General features: G+C 43.1%; 1 protein-coding gene across 6 annotated transcripts in view; it reads right to left on the bottom strand.

Moving 5' to 3' along the window:
* Positions 1–22,500, bottom strand: part of LOC123510974 (BTB/POZ domain-containing protein kctd15-like) — a 105,770-nt gene that overhangs the window by 59,259 nt on the left and 24,011 nt on the right. The gene's annotated exons all lie outside the window — the stretch shown is intronic.

The following is a 22,500-nucleotide window of genomic DNA, read 5'->3' as shown; positions in this document are numbered from 1 at the left end:
GGTTATGCTGCTGATGCTCATGATGATGATGATGACAACAATAAAAAATTAATAATAATAATAATAATAATAATAATAATGGTAATAATAATGAAAATAATGAGAGTAACTAATAACAAAAATGAACGCTAAAATAATCATATTTTTTCTTCTCCTCCTCCTCTTACAATGCAGCAAGTAATAAGAAATAAACAATAATAATAACAATAATAATAATAAAAATAATAATAATAATAATAGTAATAGTAATAATAATAATAATGAAAATAGTGAAAGTAACTAATAACCAAAATAAACACCAAATTCATAATCATTATCTTTTTTCTTCTTCTCCTCCTTCTTTCATTGCAGCAAGCACACCTATACATTCCTCCTATTCTTTATTCTTTCCTTTCTCTACATTTCACCACACTCCTGTTCCTCATTCCTTCTTCCTGCCGTAATTATCATAGTCTTCCTGTTCTTCCTTTTCCTTTCCATCCCCAGTCCCAGCGGCATGCCCCTGGGAGGCCATGGGCAGAGGCGTGGCCCGGGGCACCGCTAATATAGGTTACATACCACGCCTCCTCCCCTGGCAAGACCCTCAGGAGTGTCAAGGGGGAATAGAAGGGGTGGGAGTCTATTGGGGGTCTTCTGGTAATCTCTCTTCCCCCTCCTGTGTCTCCCTCTTTCTTTCTCCTGCCTTTTCTCTTCCTCATGCTTCCCTAACCCCAGTCCCTCACTTCTGTTCCATTACCATTGGGGATCAATTCTTCTCTGCTTCCCCTTCACCCCCTTCAGGCCCCTCCCTTCCCCCGTGGTGGTAATCACACGAGGATTTCCGCAGGGTGTGCCTTACCCCGCAGGGAATGTGCGTACAGGGTAAAGGGAGTCGATAAATGTCTCTCTCTCTCTCTCTCTCTCTCTCTTGAAAGCCAGCTATTATTTTGTGTGTTTATGAAAATTGTATTGTATTTTTTCTCGTGTTTTCTCTTCTACCTGAGTTAATAATATTTTGCGATTCATTAAGATCTATTTTTTTTTTTGCTCTCTCTCTCTCTCTCTCTCTCTCTCTCTCTCTCTCTCTCTCTCTCTCTCTCTCTCTCTCTCTCTCTCTCTCTCTCTCTCTCTCTCTCTCTCTCTCTCTCTCTCTTTCTCATCGCAGCCGCAAGAAGTTAATGGCGCTGCAGTTTTTGTCGAGGGTCGAAGGACACCACCTCCTTTAGACACGCGGCTGTTCATTGGTCAGGAAATAATTAGCCAAGCAAGATTAACCATTCCAAATCGGCTGTCTCGCCCGGGGCTCGAACGCTGCCTCGTACTAAATCATTTCTGTCCACGAGGAGAAATCCGAACAGCTAGCAAGAGGAGGAGGAGGAGGAGGAGGAGGAGTATTGTTAGGTAATTGAAGGTGTGAGTTACCACCTGTGTGAACTTCCTGTGTTGTTATTTTTTTCTTTAAAGCGACCAAACAGAAGTTCAGAAAAGCAGAAGCGTTCCAGGAGTTAGCAGTGCGTGGATAAATTCTTAGTGATGAGTTTCATGAATGTTATGCCTGGTGATTATTTGATGGGCTGTGTGTGTGTGTGTGTGTGTGTGTGTGTGTGTGTGTGTGTGTGTGTGTGTGTGTGTGTGTGTGTGTGTGTGTGTGTGTGTATGTGTGTGTACGCACCCCAGATAGGTGTCACCCCGTTCCTCTATCCCTCCTCCCTCCCACTACCTTCCTTTCCCCTGAGGCAGTCTATGTGGTTATCAAATATACAACAGCGGTGAGGAACATGTCGAGTCCCTGTTATATTCAAAGTTAAGCTTCATTCTTTGGCATCAGAAAGTCAACTCAGGCGGATGTTCATACTCTATTTATTTTGTAAATATTTCCCCGCCAACTCGGATCCTCAGAACTGTGTGATAAACTCTTCGCTGAAAATTCAGGGGAAGCTAATATCTGAGTCCGAGTGAGCCGCTCCTTCCCCTCGCCGTGTTTCATCAAGTGGGCGATGATTTCACAATGTTTTGTTGCGACACAGCAAGTGTATAAAGAAGCGAGAGTCGCGTACCGGGAGGAGGCGGCGCGCTCTGTTTACAAAAGCCCGGAGGAGGACTCGTCTGAGTTTCATTTAGTTGCCTGCCCCTCGGGGGAGCGCCGAGCCCCGCAGGTGCGACCTCGGGCTTGGGGGTGCGGGGGTCGGGAGGCGCAGGGGAGGGCAGCTGCCTGAAGGACCGGTACAATCCCCTGAGGGCGAGAGAGGGAAGGTCCAGGGACGGTGAGGCTCGACGCTGGACGCTGGGAAGGGCGCGGTGGTTCGTCATGTGAGTAGGGGACGGGAAGGGGGAGAGGAAAGGAAAAGGGTGGGAGAGTTAAGGGTGTGTCCTTCAAGTTAGGTGAGAGAAACTGAAAGAAAATGGGGACGCAGGTAGTTTTACTCCTTTCAATCAATCGTGTGAACGTGCGAGCGGCCAGCCACACTTCTCTGTGTGTCAGTTTACCTTTCTCTTTGTCTTTTTCTTGGCTATGTCGGCGCCACTTGCAAGTGCTCGTGTGCTGCGTCGCCACCGGGAACATTTCTCATCCAAGCATTATTCATACTGACGACCCTTCCAGCATGAGTCGACCTCTACTCAGCGCAGCGCCGTCCTGTGTGTCGTGAGAGCGAGGTGCGACAGAGCGGGTGAAGAGAGACCCGATGAAGCAAGGCGGGGCACGGAGGGACAGAGGTGAACCAAGCGGGGCGAGGCGGGCCGGGACGGAGAGGGGCGGGACATCAGCGGTGGCCGTCGCAAAGTATGTGCGGGGTCGTGTCTCGCTGCATTCTTTTCCCCGCTGGACACGCGCCTCGGGGTTTGCTGGGGAGACGCCGCTGCTCAGCCACCTCACCCCGCCGCCGCCGTCGATGTCACGTCTTGAAGCTGTCATGTGTAGGCGCCCAGCACAACCCAAGGCCCGAGAGGTGGAAAAAAATACGACATAATATTTGTCAAAGGCGGAGAGGAGGGAGGAAAGGGATGAAGATGGGGAGGAGAAGGAGAAGGAGGAGGGGAAGGAGGGATAGTGGAGGGGAGGGGGATGGCGGACGCACCATTAGGTTATGCCCGCAGGGGAACCAGACCACACACACACACACACACACACACACACACACACACACACACACGAGTTTACATGCATAGATATAAGTATAGGCAAGATAAGGTATACAAATATTACCGTTTTTTTAGGTATATGGAGAAAAAAAAAATGTGAGTGATTGAGTGAGTGATAGGGACGAAAGGACATCATGGCGATCAGTACCATCATTATCGGGAGAGAGAGAGAGAGAGAGAGAGAGAGAGAGAGAGAGAGAGAGAGAGAGAGAGAGAAGGAGAAGGGAGGGACTAGCGAACATTCCTGACGACCGGTGGTGGGTGGGTGTGCCTGAGGGTTGCCCACCGGCCCACCCTGCCTCCCGCCCACCGCCCACTTCTCTCGTCGGGTAGAGATTCTTGCACCTTGGGGCTTATCCGGGAATAACACGTGACTTGATCAACACTACGACCGCCGTCCACTTCTTCCCTCACGCTTTCCTCTTTCCCAGTACAAGTCTTTCTCCTCTCAGTCTCCATGTATATTTAAGTTCCTTCTCCGTGACGCGCTTCACAGATATATTGTCGCTCAAGGTTAAAAGCTGCGAGTTAAAGACGTGAGCAGGGCCGTGTTAGGGAAGGGATTTTGAGTTCTCTGCGTGTTGCGACCACGAGGAGGAGGTGGTGGTGGTTGTGATGGTGGTAGAGGTGGTGGTGGTGGCGGTAACATGTGTAGTTTACGAATATGACATAGCGAACTTATGAAAGTCTCTCTCTCTCTCTCTCTCTCTCTCTCTCTCTCTCTCTCTCTCTCTCTCTCTCTCTCTCTCTCTCTCTCTCTCTCTCTCTCTCTCTCTCTCTCTCTCTCTCTCTCTCTCTCTCTCTCTCTCTCTCTCTCTCTCTCTCTCTCTCTCTCTCCTCCATAAATTCATCCAATTCATCCTCCAGTTTCTTCTCTCGTTCTCTCTCTCTCTCTCTCTCTCTCTCTCTCTCTCTCTCTCTCTCTCTCTCTCTCTCTCTCTCTCTCTCTCTCTCTCTCTCTCTCTCTCTCTCTCTCTCTCTCTCTCTCTCTCTCTCTCTCTCTCTCTCTCTCTCTCTCTCTCTCTCTCTCTCTCTCTCTCTCTCTCTCTCTCTCTCTATATATATATATATATATATATATATATATATATATATATATATATATATATATCTTTCTCCCACTTGGTCGCCCTCCCTTTCCCTCAATTACAGTAATATAGAAAATGTGCACACACACCATCATCTTTCATTTTACTCACCCCATTGTCTTTTTTTCCCACTCTAACCTTTCCAGTCCCTTTCTGTTTCCTCTTGTCCTCTCCTGTCCTCACTTTTACTCCAATCGTCTTTCCTTTCTGTGTCATCAAATCATATACCGTTTTCAAGCTGCCCCCGCGACGCATGCGTAAATACAAGCATTAAATTGATTGGTATTCTCAAGGACGAAAAAAAATTAGACACGGAAAATCATTTATGGTTGACTAGACGAGAACTCAGACCACGAATAAGGTAATCGATTCCTAGGAGAGGTGGAAGGGCGAAGGGTGTGGATGTGGGGAAGCCTGGGAGGGTGCATAGCCTGTAGGAAGGAAGGAGTGAAGTGAAGGGAGGAGTGTGAAAGATGGGTGAATATCAGTGAAGGAAATAGGATAGAGAGGCTATTAGAAAGGGAAGAATAGTGCAGCAGTGAAGGTGAGGGTGGACAGGATGGCGTGTATAGCTGATGAGATTGTTGGGTTGATTGTTGTGTTGATAATTAGAACAGATTTAGGTGACAGGAATCGTTGTTTATTACCTTAGTGTTTTTATTTATCTCCACTTTTTTCTTCATTGATTAGTGACTGTTTAGTTTTTCTAATCCTTTTTTGGGTGTTTGATATGGCCTCTGATGTGTCTTCATGCAGATTATTGTTTGATTTATATATGCATTTGTTTAGTTAATTACATACTATCTATTTGCATTGAAGCCTTTTTATGACTAAGCAGTATAACTCAATGTGTAACAATGCAATTAAATTCTTCTGGATTAGTGATTAGCTCATAATTTTACTTTGTTGGTGTCTGATACGACCTCAGATATGTCGTGATGAATATTCCTTTACTGCACTGAAACTTACGACTGAACAAAACATTTAGGTGCGTAACAGTACCGTTAAATACGACATATAGCACACAAAACTCTCTAATTATACCGAAAAGTCATATAAACGCGTATCAGTATGTATTTTTCGTCTATTAAGCTGTATTTGTCTCTCTTAGAGCTACATATTGATAACTCCTGGGTGATTCCTTCTACAGGTGAAGATCATGCGTCAGGCCCTGGGATGTTGCTAGGAGTCGACTCAAGGTTATACAGGTGTGAGACGATGGTGGATGAATACCTACTGATTTATTCAGGTAAGTATTCTCTTTCTTCCCCATTGACTGTAATATGAAACTTCCGGGGTGTTTTGTACATGCCGATACCGTGTGAAATATATTGGAAATTATGTTATATCAATGTATGTCAGTATAAAAGCGATTGGGTTGAGCTTTCTGTCCTGGTGTGTTGATGTTGCTGAGTCAAAATGAACTGGTTAATCTTATAACTTTTTTTCTTTAGTATTAATGTTTAAGATTGTTCAATATGAAGTTGTTGAAGTGAGTGGGTAAGGTTATAAAGTCTATATATTTGTACAGTAAAAGAGATAGATAGATAGATAGATAGATAGATAGATAGATAGATAGATAGATAGAGAGAGAGAGAGAGAGAGAGAGAGAGAGAGAGAGAGAGAGAGAGAGAGAGAGAGAGAGAGAGAGAGAGAGAGAGAGAGAGAGAGAGAGAGAGAGAGAGAGAGAGAACAAACTAAATCTTGCTATCTATTTATTTATAATACTAACAAATCTTAAAGTACATGCACATGCTAAAGGTGTTACATTGGGGAGTAACCGGATGTGCTCCCCTGGCCACACACCTTACCTGGCGCGAGGCACATTCACCTGCACTGATGGTTAAAATATTGATTAGCTCATTTGCATAATTTAGGTGACCGAGGTAGATTCAAAAGGCCGGCAGAGGAAACCATTATATATCTTTATGTTGCTGTGCTGAATACCATAACTAATTTCAGCCCTTTAGAGAATATTTATGAATCTAATTGGTTATATTTTAATTTATGTGCGTTCATAGTTTGAAAGTAGATTTAGATTTTCTTCTGTGTTTGTCTCTTTGCGTGTGTGTGTGTGTGTGTGTGTGTGTGTGTGTGTGTGCATGTACGAGTATATCTGTTTCCATGATGTTCTCCCCTTGACGGCACGGTATGGGAAGGGTAACTGTAGTAATTAAGTAGATGAGTAGAAAGGTTTGAGTGTAATGCTAGATGTAATGTGTAGCAGAGAGTGGAAGGATAGGTGAGAAGAGGGAAGAGGCAGGTAAATTACTTTAGAGAGAGAGAGAGAGAGAGAGAGAGAGAGAGAGAGAGAGAGAGAGAGAGAGAGAGAGAGAGAGAGAGAGAGAGAGAGAGAGAGAGATTGGGAGGATTATCATAAGTTAGTATAGCATAATAAAGCAAAAATAAAGAAAAAAAAAAGGTGAAACTGCGAGGTAACCCAATATTCTATTATTTCACTTTCTCTCCCTGTTCTTCCTTTCCTCTACTCCTCCAGGCTTGCCCTTAGGTCTCGCCTTTGGCTTTCCCTCCTGACATTGCTTTGGGCGTTGACAGGGATAAGTGTACGCGAGGAAGTGAATAAATTAAGATGATTCAAGAAACTATTATAATTATCTTATTCTCTCTCTTATCTTCAATCTCGCACTCCTTCGCTCCTCCCTCCTTCGCCCACCACTCTGACTGCACTTTCTATTGCTCTTGCCAACATTTACACAGCCGCTAAGCCATCGACGCCTGAACGTTAATGCCTCGTCGCGTATTTAATCGTGTGTGGCGACCTGCGAGGAAGAGAGAGAGAAAAAAAAAAAGAAGGTAAAACAGCTATTGCAGTTGGAAATGGTCAAAAACTGAAGCAGAAACGAGGCAATCTTTAAAGAAGGGAATAAGTTAAGACAAACACGATGCAGATGATAAAGAAAGGTAGAGAATGAAACAAAGCTGTACAAATAAAAAAAAAGTGACAGAAACAATAGAATGATAAAAAAAAAGATAGATTGAGAGAAAAATTAGGTAAATGTTAAAGACCAAGATTGAGGTATAAGCGATCTATAAATAAAAAAAAAAGTTAGAGATGATAAGACAGTTGGTGTAAATTTCAGAAAAGAGACAGATTGAAAGAGAAAAAGGCAAATCTGAAGTATGACAAGTTAAACAGAGCATGGGGTAATTGTGACGTGACAATGTGAATTTAAAAGCTTTTTGACTAACGTCTTGTTTGTTTACTGAACGCTTGACTTCACCAGACAGCAAACAAGAGAAAACTTCCTCACTACCCTTGGATGTTAGGCAAGACTAGTGAGGGAATTTTCAATCCTTATTCACTGTGAGAATTGTGATATTGCATGAAGTTGATTAAGTGAAGTGAGTCAAGAGTTTGAAGGGAAAACACTAACAGACAGAGGCGTTGATGACCGGCAGTGGTGGTAGTGTGTGTTGATGGTGAACGAGGATTAAACATGTATGTGTGGTCTCGCTGGTAGATGGAAATTGAGACGATTTTTTTGTCTCGGCAACACAAGAGGTCAGCGACTTCCCTTCCTCCTTTTTTTTCTCTTACTCCTCTTCCTCCTCCTCTCCCAATCCTCCTCCTCCTCCTCCTCCTCCTCCTCCACTTTTTTTTTAGAATTAAATAGGAAGCAATAACTCTGAAACACGTCTAACAGAGAATTGTTAGTCAGTTTATGTTTTCTTCTTCGTTTCTCAGGGGAAAATTGATCATTGTTGTCATTAAACACACACACACACACACACACACACACACACACACACACACACACACACACACACACACACACACACACACACACACACACACACACACACACACACACACACACACACACACGGACCAGTAAATTTGCAATATGACTCGTCCAACTTGCCACTGGTGATAATACTTTCATGAATATTATGTACCTTTTATTTATCTGTGAAGATTTTAGCGATTAACGTATTTAAATTGAAATATCTTATTCTCTTTCTCTCTCTCTCTCTCTCTCTCTCTCTCTCTCTCTCTCTCTCTCTCTCTCTCTCTCTCTCTCTCTCTAAGTTAATTGTTTTGCCTTCTTTCTTCATAATTGATATTATTTTGCAGTTTAATATTTTTACGTAGTTATATGACATTTCCTTCTCCTTACTTATATTTTTCTTCATTCTTTTATACATGTATTCTATGTTTTATTTTTTTTATTTTTTTTTAATTTACCTTTATTTACTGAATCGCATTTTTTCTTTCTTTTCGTTTTATTTCCAAAATCATTTAAAAGTTGTTCATTGTCTTTGTTCTTTGCTTCATCCTTTCATTCTAACATTATTCTTTCCTCTTCTTCCTACTACTTTCCCACCTGCTTTAGTTTAATTTGTTTTCCTCCCTTCTATCTCACTCATCCATCACTCCTCTGTTGCACTATTTCTCCCTCACCATTTCTTCCCTCTCACATGCTCCTCCTTCCGCTCACTTCCTCTCTCCCCATAGTGTCATTTTTTTTCTTTCCTTGATCAAAGATGTAAAAAGTTAAACTCAACTTCAATTATGACATTCCAGTAGAAGTTCTTCTTTATATACTTCGCCACCTCTCTCCTTCTCTTCCTCCCCGTCTTCTTCCTCTTTCTCCTCCCCTCCTCCTCCTCTTCCTCCTCTCTTTTCTCTTGTTTTTTAGCGTTTTTCTTCCTCTTGAGTATACCATTATTTTCCTTTTTTTTTCCTCGTTCTCCTCCTTTTCTTTTCCTTTTTCTTTCACTTGTTTATCGCTTAGTGTATTTCTTCTGACTACATTATTCTTCTTTCAGCTCTACCTCGTCATCCTCCCTTTTCTCGTTTATCGCTTTGTCTCTCTTTCTCTTAACCACACTCATCTTCTTTCTCATCTCTCATTTCATCTCCTATTTCACTCTTGTCATCCCTCTGTATTTCTTTTTTCTCTCTTCCCTTGTCTTTCCCTCGTGAACATGAAGCAGAATAGGAAAATATTTGATGAGAATGAAATGTGTGGAGGAAAAAAAACATTGCTGGTGAAAATGAGACTGAATTTTACGCACCGAGTAAAAAATAATGTTAGGTGAAAGTGACACGTAATGAGGCAGAATCTACAATGAACGTGGAATTCTTGAAGCTCTTTGTGCATTGTGTTTTGTCTTTCTCCTGTCATAGACGAATGAATAAGTGAGGAAATAAAAAGGAGTAGTGACGTAATGTAACAAAAATATTCGTGATATTTGTTCTTTCTTGTTATTTTCGAATAATATTTTGAAAATGTGACTTATTTTTTTTTCTTTTTATCATTCCACATTTCGATAGCCCCACTGAAGCTGCTGGCTGTGCTACTTGTACGTTATCAGTGAAGTAAATCGAACTTTTTATTACACAAAAATACTGTAACTATTGTAACAAACGTAAAAAAAGATATATATGGAACATAATGCGGTGGGAGTTTTAGACATATCGATACAAATACAAGAAGCTTATACTAAAATGTAGATAAATATATAGAACATCACTAAAGGTCTCATTATCAGAAAATTTTAATGTAATATTGAAAGACAAACCGAGATGTAAAATTAGGTATTAACATTTTGAACAAAAAAAGTACAGGATGAAAAAAATTACCCATCACAAAAGTGCTCCAGATAATCAGGAAAAATATATGTATAATGGAGGGAGAACAGAACCAGAAAGATACGTAATATGAACGTGTTTTTCTTGTAATGGATGAAGAGAATGTAAATCCTAAAGAAGTAGATGATTTTTTTTTATCATAATATTACAGTAAAACTGCTACATTAGTACATTTTGTCGTGTTACTTGTTCGATTAAAACTATCACTCTTAAAATAAGCATACCTTGTTCTTTCCATTTTCCATTGAAATAATGTAGAAAGAAATGAAGGTAATAAAAAATAGAATAATTGCAAATGACAGCATGAAGTCAGGTTCTCGAGGTAAATACACACATTAAAAGAAGCTAAAGAAAAACGAACAAAGGAAACAGTAAAAAAAAGAAAAAAATGAACAAAGGGAAATGAAAAATCACTAATAAAAAGTGTAAAAAGATCGCTATTAATTAAAGCAACGAGGAAGTAAGCACGAAACAGTATTACAGAAAGTCAGTCTGTGAATAACAGACGCAGTTATGTGATTTAGCACGCATCCTGTTTGTAATTTGTGATGTTTATGTGCTGATTATCAATAGTCACATCTTAAGGTAGTCAACGTTTAATGATGAATGTTAATAAAAAGATGTACAGATACTGAACATGTTGATTTAACTCCGTTGCTTTTTGGGTGACATCGAAGTAATTAAAATAGAAAATGTAACGAAAGAAAGTGAGAAAAACATAATAGGAGAAGGATTATACCTCCAGATACTGATAATTAATTGGCTGTTAGACGTAAGGTAATAGAGAAAATGAAGAAGGAAAAAAAGGAAGCAAGACAATAGAATAGCTCTTCCTCCTCTTTCTTCTACTCCTCCTTCTCCTCTCACTCAACACTCCCTGAGGCTGACCACGGCAGGGGAACAGATCCATAGTTGAGAGTCTTCCCAAGGCGGGACATTGGGGTGGGGGTCGGGGGGAGCAAAGGGGTGTTGTTTCATGTCATTAGCTCAACACAGTGTTAACGGTGGCAGGAAAAGGCTACTTTCACTTACTCCTTTACTTTTTGTCCTTCCTTTCTCTCATCCTTAAAGATACTGGCTATTGCTGTGTATCATTTCTCTCGCTGTTTCGCAAGTTTACCCTTCCTTTTGTTAATTTTATCTTCTTTTTCTATCTCGCTCACAGTCTCCCTCTCCCGCTTCCCTTCCCTTCAGCGCCCGGACGCCTCAGGGCAGCCGCTCCTCGCCCTTAAGTGGGACTGAGATGCCTCGCTCGGTCCTCAGGTGAGGCTGCGTGAGGCGTGCGGCGGAGTGCTCAGGTGTTCTCAGGTGCTCTTCAGGTGGCGACAGAACGAGCACACACACACACACACACACACACACACACACACACACACACACTCACTCAAATATATACGCACACGCGCGCGCACGGAGGCACACGCAGGCAGTAGCTGAGTGGAGGAGGGCGGAGCAAGCGTATCATTTATGCATCATCTGTGTTGCCGCCCTCAGTCAACACCTCGACGCTCCTCGTGTGAATACTGCGAGTAGAGCTGCGCCTCAGGGTAGCTCCCCCTGCTGGGTGGGCGGCGGTGGGCTAGGGAGGCGACTGGGGATGTTAAGGAGAGAGAGAGAGAGAGAGAGAGAGAGAGAGAGAGAGAGAGAGAGAGAGAGAGAGAGAGAGAGAGAGAGAGAGAGAGAGAGAGAGAGACGGAGGAGACATGCGGAAGGATGATGGGGAGTGGCTTGAGTAAAAAATAGTGATGTTTTGGAGCCCCTCAGATTCTAGAGGAACGAATAGGGGAGAAAAGAGAGGAGGTTAGGAAAGGGTGAGGGTGTGTGTGGGCTTAAAGAGGTGAATGAGAAGGGAAAGGTAGGGCGGGAGAGTCTAAAAGAAAGGATAAACCAAGGAGGGATGGAGCAGACGAGGTAGCAGCAGTAGAAGGAATGAAAGGCTGAGTGAAGGAGCAAGTTGACGTAGAATATACTATGTACCCTTCGCTTAGACTGAGTAAAGGCTGTCTGGGAGGTTATAAACACAATTCGCATGTTGTTTGAGGCTACCACATCGTATATTCCAAAGGATGAAAAGGAGCACTGGGGACTTTATAATCCCTGATAAGGATAATTAAGCTCGTGTGTACCTGTTGAAGCCAAGCCCTTTGGGGAGGTAAATTGAGGCCTCTGTGATGGGAAATAAAGTTCACGGCGCCGCTGATGTATGTTGACAAGCCGTCCACTCCCAAAACAGGCGGTAGATAAACCTGGTAAATATTATGTGAGGGAGAAGGAGGGGAACAGAGAGAGAGAGAGAGAGAGAGAGAGAGAGAGAGAGAGAGAGAGAGAGAGAGAGAGAGAGAGAGAGAGAGAGAGAAAGCTTGGTAGACTTGGAGTGCGCGAACTTTGAAGGTGAAGGAGACTGTGAGAGGAGGGAAAAAATCATTACCGTTTTGAGAAGCACAGGGAAGAGGATAAATAGAATAAATATTAGACAAACACTCTGATATCCGGAATGAAATGGATGAGCCTTAAAAGAGAATGTGGGATGCACGGTGCCAGGGGAAATTTGCTGTTCATAGGAGAGAGAGAGAGAGAGAGAGAGAGAGAGAGAGAGAGGGAGAGGGAGAGGGAATATACACTTATACAGTTCAACCTCCCAGAACCAACAAAACATTATCTTGCACTTTGAAAGCAATGAAGGTGAACGTAAAGCCATCAGTTAATGAAAGTGTTCTTACTGACAACTGTGATGATGGAGTGAAGAGCAGGTGTCATATATATATTTCTACGTATCCCGTGAGAGGCAGCAAGGTTGACTTAGGTTAGTTAGATTAGGTTAGGCGAGCTTTTTCATATCACTCATGCAATAAATAGGCTAGATTATTATACGGATATGTTTCTTTTTCTTATCTCAACTCGAAATTCCTAAGATTATATTAAATTTAGGTTACTTTAACTCCTTTAGTACTGGGATGCATTTTTACCTTGAGTTTTGTGTGTGATTAGACGATTTTATGTACATTAGGAAGAGTCTATGGAGGTCAGAAGATTAATGGCTACAGTCTTCACTATTTCATTCCTCCATATGAGTTTCTGAAGCTGTATAAAATCACCAAATACTAATCAGAATGAATATGGAAACGCGTTATGGTACTGAAGGGATTAAGTATGGTTAGGTAAGACAGCAAGTTTATCGGTGTTGGGTGTGGCAAATATGTATACCTCAAAGACGCCACGCTGACGCTGTTGTGTGCTGTGTTAGAGCAGCAGACAAGGGTGAAGTATTGATCACTCTATGCATACAAAAGAGTGTGATGTTGCTAATTAATGAAGTGCAGGAGGCTTTTTTGTTTAAGTGCCTTGCTTTTTATGTATATATGTTTTTTAAATTATTTGTTTCTTGCTTGCGTGGCCTGAGGGGAGATCAAGACGAGGGGACTTAGTTTGCCTTAGAAGGAGTATCAAGTCCTCTCTCTCTCTCTCTCTCTCTCTCTCTCTCTCTCTCTCTCTCTGGTTCCTGGTAATCGGTATATCGCGCTAGCAAGCCGAAAACGTAACTTAAATTACTTCCTAGAACTTCAGGCTAAACTCAACTAAAAGTACCTCCAGTAACTAAACGCCTTGCCAGATGAAATGGCAGCGTGTACCTGGAGTTTTAACGCGATACACCTGAGTTCTTAATGTCTTCTATGCGTCTTTTTCTGCTGCGGAAGGGTAAGAGAGGAAAGGGGTGGCGGTCTTTTGATGTTAGGGCAAGGAAGAAGGGTGTCCGCGAGGATACAGGGAGGAGGAATAGGAGAAAGAGGAAGAAGAGGAGGAGAAAGAGAAGGAGTAAAGAGGGTGCGTGAAGCGATGTAGGAGAAAGGAAGAATACAAGTCGAAGGGTGTGGGTGAAAATCTTTGCCTGAAGGAGTAAGGTGCAAGACTGTCAGTGTTGAGTGTATAGTGAGATTCCGTTACTGTTTCTCTCTTGTTTCTTCTCCCTAAGTGTTATTGATCTTCCCTCCCTTGTCTTATTATTCATTATCTCTATTCACTGTCGCCCTTCATTATTTATCCATCTGACACCTTGCCTCGCCTTCCTATGCAAGCGGATACATTAAACAACGATTCTCTCTCTCTCTCTCTCTCTCTCTCTCTCTCGCTCAGCAAATATAGCGAAAATTAATAAGCTTAACACCCAAAGCTTCACGTAAAAATGTTGATAAATACCTTAACAAAAAAAAAAAATATTCCCATTATGTTTAGGGAAGGAAAACAGCACACGTTCTCCAGCTTCATCACAGGCATTCGGGAGTCGCTCATGATGCTTCAGCTGGTCCGGTTTAGAAGCGTGTGTGGGAGGAAAAAGCGAAGCACCGTGTTGTGTTTCATTTATCTGCTGTTATAACCTTTACGGACCACTGGATTTTGCTTCAGTCAGAATTTTTGAGGGAGTTTAAACCCCCGAATCCCGCCTCATCCTCTCTTTTCCCTTCTCCCTCCCTCCTCCTCCTCCTCCTCCTCCTCCTCCTCCTCCTCTGCCCTTTACTCCTCACCTCCACTCCCGCCCTCCCGTCCCCTAGCGTGAAATGTTTGTGAGAACAGATCAAAGTCGAGTCGAGAGAGAGAGAGAGAGAGAGAGAGAGAGAGAGAGAGAGAGAGAGAGAGAGAGAGAGAGAGAGAGAGAGAGAGAGAGAGAGAGAGAGAGAGAGAGAGAGAGAGAGAGAGAGAGAGAGAGAGAGAGAGAGAATATCACAAAACGAAAACTTCTCCAACAAAATTATGACATTCAAACCCCCGCAAATAACAACAACAACAACAGCAACAACAACAACAACAACAACAACAACAACAACAACAACAACAACAACAAGCAACGTGGTCACCGTCTCTGTAAATCCACATGACGGCATAACACAAAGGAACACAGATAAAGGGAGAGAGGAGACTCGTTTAGCGGTGGGTGAGAGGTCAAAGAGGGAGAGGGAGAGAGAGGGAGAGGGATAGGGAGGGTAAGGGTGACGGTGCTGTGTTGGAGGTGGTGGTGGTGGTGGTAGAAGAAATGGTGATGATGGTGGAGGTAGTGATGGTGGTGAAGGAGGTGGTGGGGGTGGTGGTGGTGGTGGAGGTAGTAGTGGTGGTGACTGTAAAGGGCCATGAAAAGAAGGAATTAGAGATTAGAAGAGAAATACAAGAAGAGCAAGAAAATAAAAATAGGAAAAGGAGAAAGAATGAAGAGAAGGAAGAAAGGGTGATGATGGTGAATGAAGGAAGTTAGAATAAAAGTAACTGGAGCATTATAACGGTATCAGAGAGAGAGAGAGAGAGAGAGAGAGAGAGAGAGAGAGAGAGAGAGAGAGAGAGACAGAGAGAGAGAGAGAAATAAGACATAATCAACAAGAAATCAGGGAGACTGGGAGTGAACAAGGAAAATTATCCGAAAAAAGAATAAATGAGAGAGAAGAAAAATGTGAATAAAAACGTGATGAGGACCGTGAGAGAAAAATGAGGTGTGGGGGAGAGGTGGAGGCGAACGTGAGAGGGAAGGAGAAGGAGGAGGAGGAGGAGGAGGAGGAGGAGGAGGAGGAGGAGGAGGAGGAGGAGGAGGAGGAGGAGGAGAAGGGAGGAGGAGGAGGAGGAGGAGAAAGGGGAAAAGGAGGGGCTGAAACAAGGTACAGAACAGGTGTATCTCACGGACACACACACACACACACACACACACACACACACACACACACACACACACACACAACCAGACGTACATTTTTTTCTTTATCTCTTATCATTATCATCTTCACCTTCTCAGCTGCCTAACGTCTTCTCTATCTCCATTTTCATCGACTTGGATTTTACAGGTCAGCTGGCAGAGATAACAATAAAAAATGAACGCAGGAATGGGACGAGAAAGGACAAGAAATCTCCGGTACAGAATTCTTAACTAATATCTCTGATCTTGGAGTGTTTTGTATCATACTCTTGAATTCCTTAAATGGTTAGGTGTCTCAGATTAAAAGTTGGGTTCCTGTTTGTGATGTTTTTATTTTTATTGCACTGAAGTCCATGGTGTCTTTTTTTATGAGTTATGCATCACTAAAGGAAAATTTGAAGTGTAGCTACATTAATTCTAGACATTTAATTACCACAATTTTTTTTTTTTAATGTTCTATAACTTACATGAAATATTTGTTAGTGGAGAGGTGGATTCCAGGTAACATAACGGTACACTGATTATGTTTGCAAGTTTCAGGAATTGTTCTTATTATTACGAAAGTGAAGATATTTTTCAATACATACAATTCGTGTGCCTTATTGTGATGAACAGACTTTACTTTAGTGGGCAGGTGGCCTTCACAATGTGTGTGTGTGTGTGTGTGTGTGTGTGTGTGTGTGTGTGTGTGTGTGTGTGTGTGTGTATAAACCCCACAATAAGTGGTTGTGAGCTCACTAGCTAGCATCATTTCCTGTGCTACACCTATCATTTTGTATTACTAATCTCTCTCTCTCTCTCTCTCTCTCTCTCTCTCTCTCTCTCTCTCTCTCTCTCTCTCTCTCTCTCTCTCTCTCTCTCTCTCTCTCTCTCTCTCTCTCTCTCTCTCTCTCTCTCTCTCTCTCTCTCTCTCTGCACCACTGCTACCACCACCACTCTTGTACATGTCAGTTGCATAAAACGTGGTCTGAAAAATTGTAACATGCTATTTTTCCCCGAATCAACTTTTCCTTCTACATCTCCCTGCCTCCTAACATTTGGTTCATTAAATATGCACAGTGTTGTCTGCAAATTGTTGATTGTGGTGGTCATTGCGTTGTATTAAATGTCACGAAAGAATACCTCGTGAATGTTGATCATGTGTAAATTAACGTTACGAAAGTGTATACATGAATTCTCAATTTGGAAAATTAGTCTTTTGGTGTTGTGCTTGTTGTTGCTGTTTTTAGTGAGCTGCGTACACCTCATCTTTGTTCAGTTTGGTTGTAGCTCTCCCTTCTTTGACATCCTTTATCCTCCTCCTCCTCCTCCTAATCCTCCTCCTCCCGTTTCCTTTACTCCTACTCTTATTTTCTTCTTTCCTAAAGACGAATGTTTCTACTGCTATTCGAATGATTCTCCCCTTCCTCCTTCCTCCTCCTCCTCCTCCTCCTCCTTCTACTCGTACACCTGGCGCTGCTCAGACTCAGCTGTGGGAGGCGATGGCTGGCAATACAAAGTTTCCGGCACAGTGGGTGAGACACGGACGGGTGACACAGCAACCTCCCTCATTAAAAGTGCATGCGCCTAATGCTAAGAAAATACACCAAGCGAAAAAACGAGGTGGTCGAAAATGAAATGCAAACACGGGATGCTTTCAGATGTCGGGACGAGGAAGGGAGGGGGAGGCGAGGCAACGTGGAGAGAGAATATCAAAGCCAGCAGATCCGCACCGTGTGTTCGGAACGCTTAGATGGATCTCCTCGCCTCGAAAAAGTAGATACAATGTGACTGAAAAGTGGCAATGCTGGGAAGCTGCGTTGGACAAGGAGAGAGAGAGAGAGAGAGAGAGAGAGAGAGAGAGAGAGAGAGAGAGAGAGAGAGAGAGAGAGAGAGAGAGAGAGAGAGAGAGAGAGAGAGAGAGAGAGAGAAAAGCGGAAAAGGGCCAGCGAGGATAAAGGGGGAAGAAAAGCCCAAGGGAACAAGGGAAGAAAAGAGAAAAGGGAGACGAAAGATCACAGTGCATACGGGAAAGGGTTAGTTCAGGTGTGATTAATTATATAGCTTACGTTTACCTGTGAGACTCCCTGATTACCTGCCCCAGCTACTTCCATGTGAACTGACTCACCTGTACCGCACCTGTATCCATTTAAATATCGTATGTGAAATTGTAACTTGTATCGTTTGCATAACAACGCATAACACGAATTTCCAGGCCGTTAAATGCACAAGTTTGTTGTGTGATTTTATTATTTGTATTAATTCCTGCTTCGGTATCCTTGAAAACGAGTCCACACTGAAATTAAAACCCACGTGCCTTTTTTTTTTACCCTTTAAACTGTCGTACTCACGCAACGCCACTTAGACAAAAACAAAGTCAACATAATCTCACGGATAATAATATAAGCATGTGGAACTGGACCCACATATTACTTTGCTTGTGTTGTGTCGATTAACATAGGAATGTATTCTGTCCCTCTTAATGGTGTGTCTTTTTACTGCGTGTGTTCTCCTTGATCACGACTGCCCCGCCTGATTACAAACCCGCGTTCTGGTCACACCGGTGTCTGCTTTCCTCACTGGATACTATTTGAAGGCTGCAAGTCACTCTCTCTCTCTCTCTCTCTCTCTCTCTCTCTCTCTCTCTCTCTCATATTGTATTTTCTCTTTAATTAGGGTTCGATTTTAATTTTCTCTCACCCTTCCTCCTGTTTGTCTACTTCATTATATCCACCGCCTCCTCTTTCTCCTCCTACTCCTACTCCTCCAACTCCACCTCCTACTCCCCCTCCTTCACCTCCTCTCCTTTCTTTCTTTCTCCGCCTTCGGTTTCTCCTTTCCATCATCCTCTTTGTCCAAGTTCTTTCTTCTAGTCATCCTAAACCTACTTCTTCTTCTTCTTCTTCCTCCTCCTCTTCCTTCTAATTTTGCTCTAATTCCTATCCCTCTTCTTCACACCTGGCCACCTTTAATTACTGCCTTTTTCTTTCTTTCGTTTTCTATTATTCTTTTTTCTTTCATATTTTGCCCATTTCGTAATAATTGTGAAACGGATTCGGGTGCTTTCTTGTGGTTCTATGTGTGAAATGGTTCTCTGCCTCACTCATTTTGAGTCTAAGTAGGTCGGGAACAACTGGTAAATGACGGGGTGGTTTGGAAAGGGGATGGGTCACAGGTCTCTCTCTCTCTCTCTCTCTCTCTCTCTCTCTCTCTGATAATAACACCTTAGCCCAATTTTCCTCAGAATATCTTTAATTTAACAGTGTCACATTCAACCCTCGTACACCATTTTTTTCCCTGCAATTTCACTTTCTCATCTCCGTTCTTTTGCGCAGTTGTCATGAAGGGGACACCCTCACGTGCTGTCACCTGTCCAATTAATCTGTCACCACCGTTTAGGAGTGATTGGCACAGGTATAGTGATAAACAACTCACCTCTCTTTGCTTCACTGCCTAAAGCTTCACATTCCTGGTGGCTTCACTTGACGACTACCTTGAACTAATAAGGGGGGAAGCAAGGTAGACGAGGTCCAGGTGACGTTCGATCCTAAGAAAATTGCTTTAAAAAGTCTTGTATGTTTACTCGAAGTGTTTGCTTGTGGAGGCTCACCTTCATAACTCCCTCTTTTTTTCTTTTAGCTCTTGAACTTGAGAGAAGAGGAAGTGGTAAGATGAAGGAGTGGTGAAGTAGAGGCTGGTGGAAGTAAGTGAGAGGGAGGAATAAAGGAGATTGAAAAAAGCGAAGGAGTAGGTGGAAGGAGGGTATAACATGGATGAAAGAAGACATGAAACAGAATAACAAGATAATTGTGGAGAAAATGAAATAGGAGATAAATAAAAGAGAGGAAGGAGATAAAAAAAATTAAACGAGTTGAATGAGAAGATCGAAAGAGGAATGATGAAAGAGAGAGAGAGAGAGAGAGAGAGAGAGAGAGAGAGAGAGAGAGAGAGAGAGAGAGAGAGAGAGAGAGTGTGTGTGTGTGTGAGTGTGTGTGTGTCTGTGTCTTTGTGTGTAGGGATTGGCAGTAGGTAGAGATCGCGCCAGGAGGTACAAGCAACAGCACAACAAGCCGCCAAGCAAAGCGTCGCCTCGTGCTTAAACAAACCAAGATGTTGAGGCGCACATTTCCCAGGTGGAGGTCAGGCAGGGAAGCGGTGCTCAGCTCACCTCACGCCGCTGACGTAGGCGATAGCAATTACCTCTCGTTAGCGGCACAAAGTTATGCGGGGGACAAAAGCTTGGCTCAGGCTAGGGGGCGCCCGGTGTTGGAGGGCATGTAAAGGGCTGGGCTGGGCGGGGCGTGGTGGGCGTGGCGGGGCGTTGTGTTCGAGGTGAAGGCTTGGCTGGGGGAAGAAGGTGCGAGTCCACAAGTGTAGCGGCACGTGAATTCAAAGAGAAATCTTAATTGACACTCACTGTGCCTTGCTCGTGGCCCCCAGGTGTGTCTCACAGATGTGGCGGGCAGGTGTAGTACACAGGTGTGGTGGTCGAGGAGGGGATAAACTTCATTGTCTACTTTGCCTGGGGCAGGACTCTATCCCGGGACCTTGGAATGCAAGGCCAGTCCTTCAACCACTCTCCCTTACAAGTTTTGCGGTTGGTGGGCAGTTTTCTGCTTTTTTTTTCCTTTATCCAAATATGATATAATGCATGGGTTGTAGAGACACGCACCGTAGGGTCCGACTTACCGTATTTGGGTGTTTGTATTTTATGAAGAGATTTATGTAAAGCAATAAATATTTCATCGGCATTGATCAGTAACGGAGACGCAGCGAATCGTCCGTCAGACAGCGGCCGCCGCTGCTCCGCGGGACCAGACATCCCATAATTTTTTCTCAGTATCCTTCTGGGTATAAAGAAATCCTGGCCGGTGCTAATAAAGGCAAGGCTGATGCGGCAAGGGTGAAGCTTGTGAAGGCTGCCTGCTAAGGCGATTTGGAAAGAGAGAGAGAGAGAGAGAGAGAGAGAGAGAGAGAGAGAGAGAGAGAGAGAGAGAGAGAGAGAGAGAGAGAGAGAGAGAGAGAGAGAGAGAGAGAGAGAGAGAGAGAGAGAGAGAGAGAGAGAGAGAGAGAGAGAGAGAGAGAGAGAGAGAGAGAGAGAGAGAGAGAGAGAGAGAGAGAGAGAGAGAGAGAGAGAGAGAGAGAGAGAGTGTTTACGAGTAAAAGGGCTAAAACAGATCGAGTCCCACGAAGTAGGGAAACAGCTGAGGGACAGAACACGCTGACAGTACTTTTAAATTCATCTGTGACATAAAAGAAAAAAATCGTCAAATCAAGCAACTCGCCCATTGAGAATCACTGAATCATACAAATCAGTGGATAAGATGAGTGTAGGGAACGTTATCATCTCTCCCGTTCATCAGCATCAAGTGTGTCGCAATGCTGTTACCTAGCGAAAGAGTTGAGGGGTCTGGCAAAATGGCAAGGTAAGGGGTGGAAGGGTAAAGGTGTGCAGGGGGCAGGGGTGGAAGGTGAGGGTATACAGGGGGCACAGGTGGAAGGTGAAGGTGTGGGCGGGAGCGGGACGGGATAGGGTGGGCTGTGGGTATAGGTAGTGTTTTAAGGGATGATTAAAGGTGTACTTAGGGTTAAGGGCAAAGGTCTATGATGTGGGATAACACTGAGCTGCATCATCTTTATCTATACACCAGGCTGAGATCCGCCTTAATGCCGATTAGAGGAGACAAGGCGTGCACATAAATTCTTCCCTCGTATCTGGTGCTAATAAATTTCTTTGTCCACTCGACGAACTTGACAGATAGAGTAAAGTCTAGTGACGCATCTCTCTGATAAAGTAGGGTAGTCATACATTGAAACTGGTCTCTCATCCCTATGATAAAGTAAAGTCAAGTCATACATGCGAAATTCGTTACGCGTTATATATGAAATGTTACGGTATACAGTAAGGTTAAAGACCTCACATGGACGTACCCTTAGCTCAAAATACTTTACTATTTGCATAGGCAATGGTTTGTACAATCTATTTGGCATTTACTAGATGACGGTTTACTCTATTATGAAATTAAATGGCACATGTTGTAGTCGAGAGGTGTAGCAAGATAATTCATATAAACGATAGATGTTGTCAGACAAGTGCTTTAATGGCTTCTGGTTAAACAGTTTTACTACCTATATCCCGGAATTCAACGTATGCTTACAGAAAGGGAAAGGCGGTGTCATCAGCAGTTGTGTAGTTCATCAGCAGTTCTACCATTCTGTTTTTTTTTACTAACGTGTATATCCTATTTCTTTTTTTCGAGTAGATTTCCCTCTATTTGAAATAATTTACGTCTCTATAATGTATTGAAACGTGGACTGATTTGCATGCTATATTGCCTCTAGTATCTGTAGTATTTTATGTTCTTTATAGATATATGTATTTTCACATTGTTATATCCGACCACATTTATCAGTTATCTTCCTTTTATGAAGTAAGCTCTAATAGGCATAATTTTCATCTTGTTTCTGTAATTTCAGCATGTCTCTTATCACTATTATCTTACTTTCAATAGACAGTGCTTATTTTTCTGCTACACATATCCACCTTTTTCTAGTTATTTAGGCGTGATGGGAGACGAGGCAAAGCGAAGTTGGTAGTATGTAGTAGGAAAATCAAGAACATATATGGAAAGAGATGGTAGGTGGATATAGGTACACATGCTTTCTATAGGGAGTGCCACGTGTGGTCATGTTGGCATCTCATAGCTTCCCATATGTTTTATGAATCAGATCGTGTGCCATTCAGCCACTTGTCACGGGCCTCTTCATATCGCTGTGCCGCCACCTGTAGGCGACCTAGTAAAAAGACAAGCCAGCGTCACTAGACAAGTTCCACGATTCCCTTAGGGCAAAAGTATCCTTGAGATAAAGCCTCTTTTTTTTTTTTCTTCTCCCTCACCTCCCCACCTCTCTCTCTCTCTCTCTCTCTCTCTCTCTCTCTCTCTTTCTGGGTAGCAAGGCAAGACTAGACTACGACCGCTAACTAATCACCATGGAGGCTCCTCGAAACTACGTCTCGTTCTGTG

Source organism: Portunus trituberculatus, chromosome 30 (assembly GCF_017591435.1).
Source record: "Portunus trituberculatus isolate SZX2019 chromosome 30, ASM1759143v1, whole genome shotgun sequence".
NCBI lineage: Eukaryota > Metazoa > Arthropoda > Malacostraca > Decapoda > Portunidae > Portunus > Portunus trituberculatus.
Note: the sequence above shows the minus strand (reverse complement) of the source record. Positions and strands in the feature narration are given on the sequence as shown.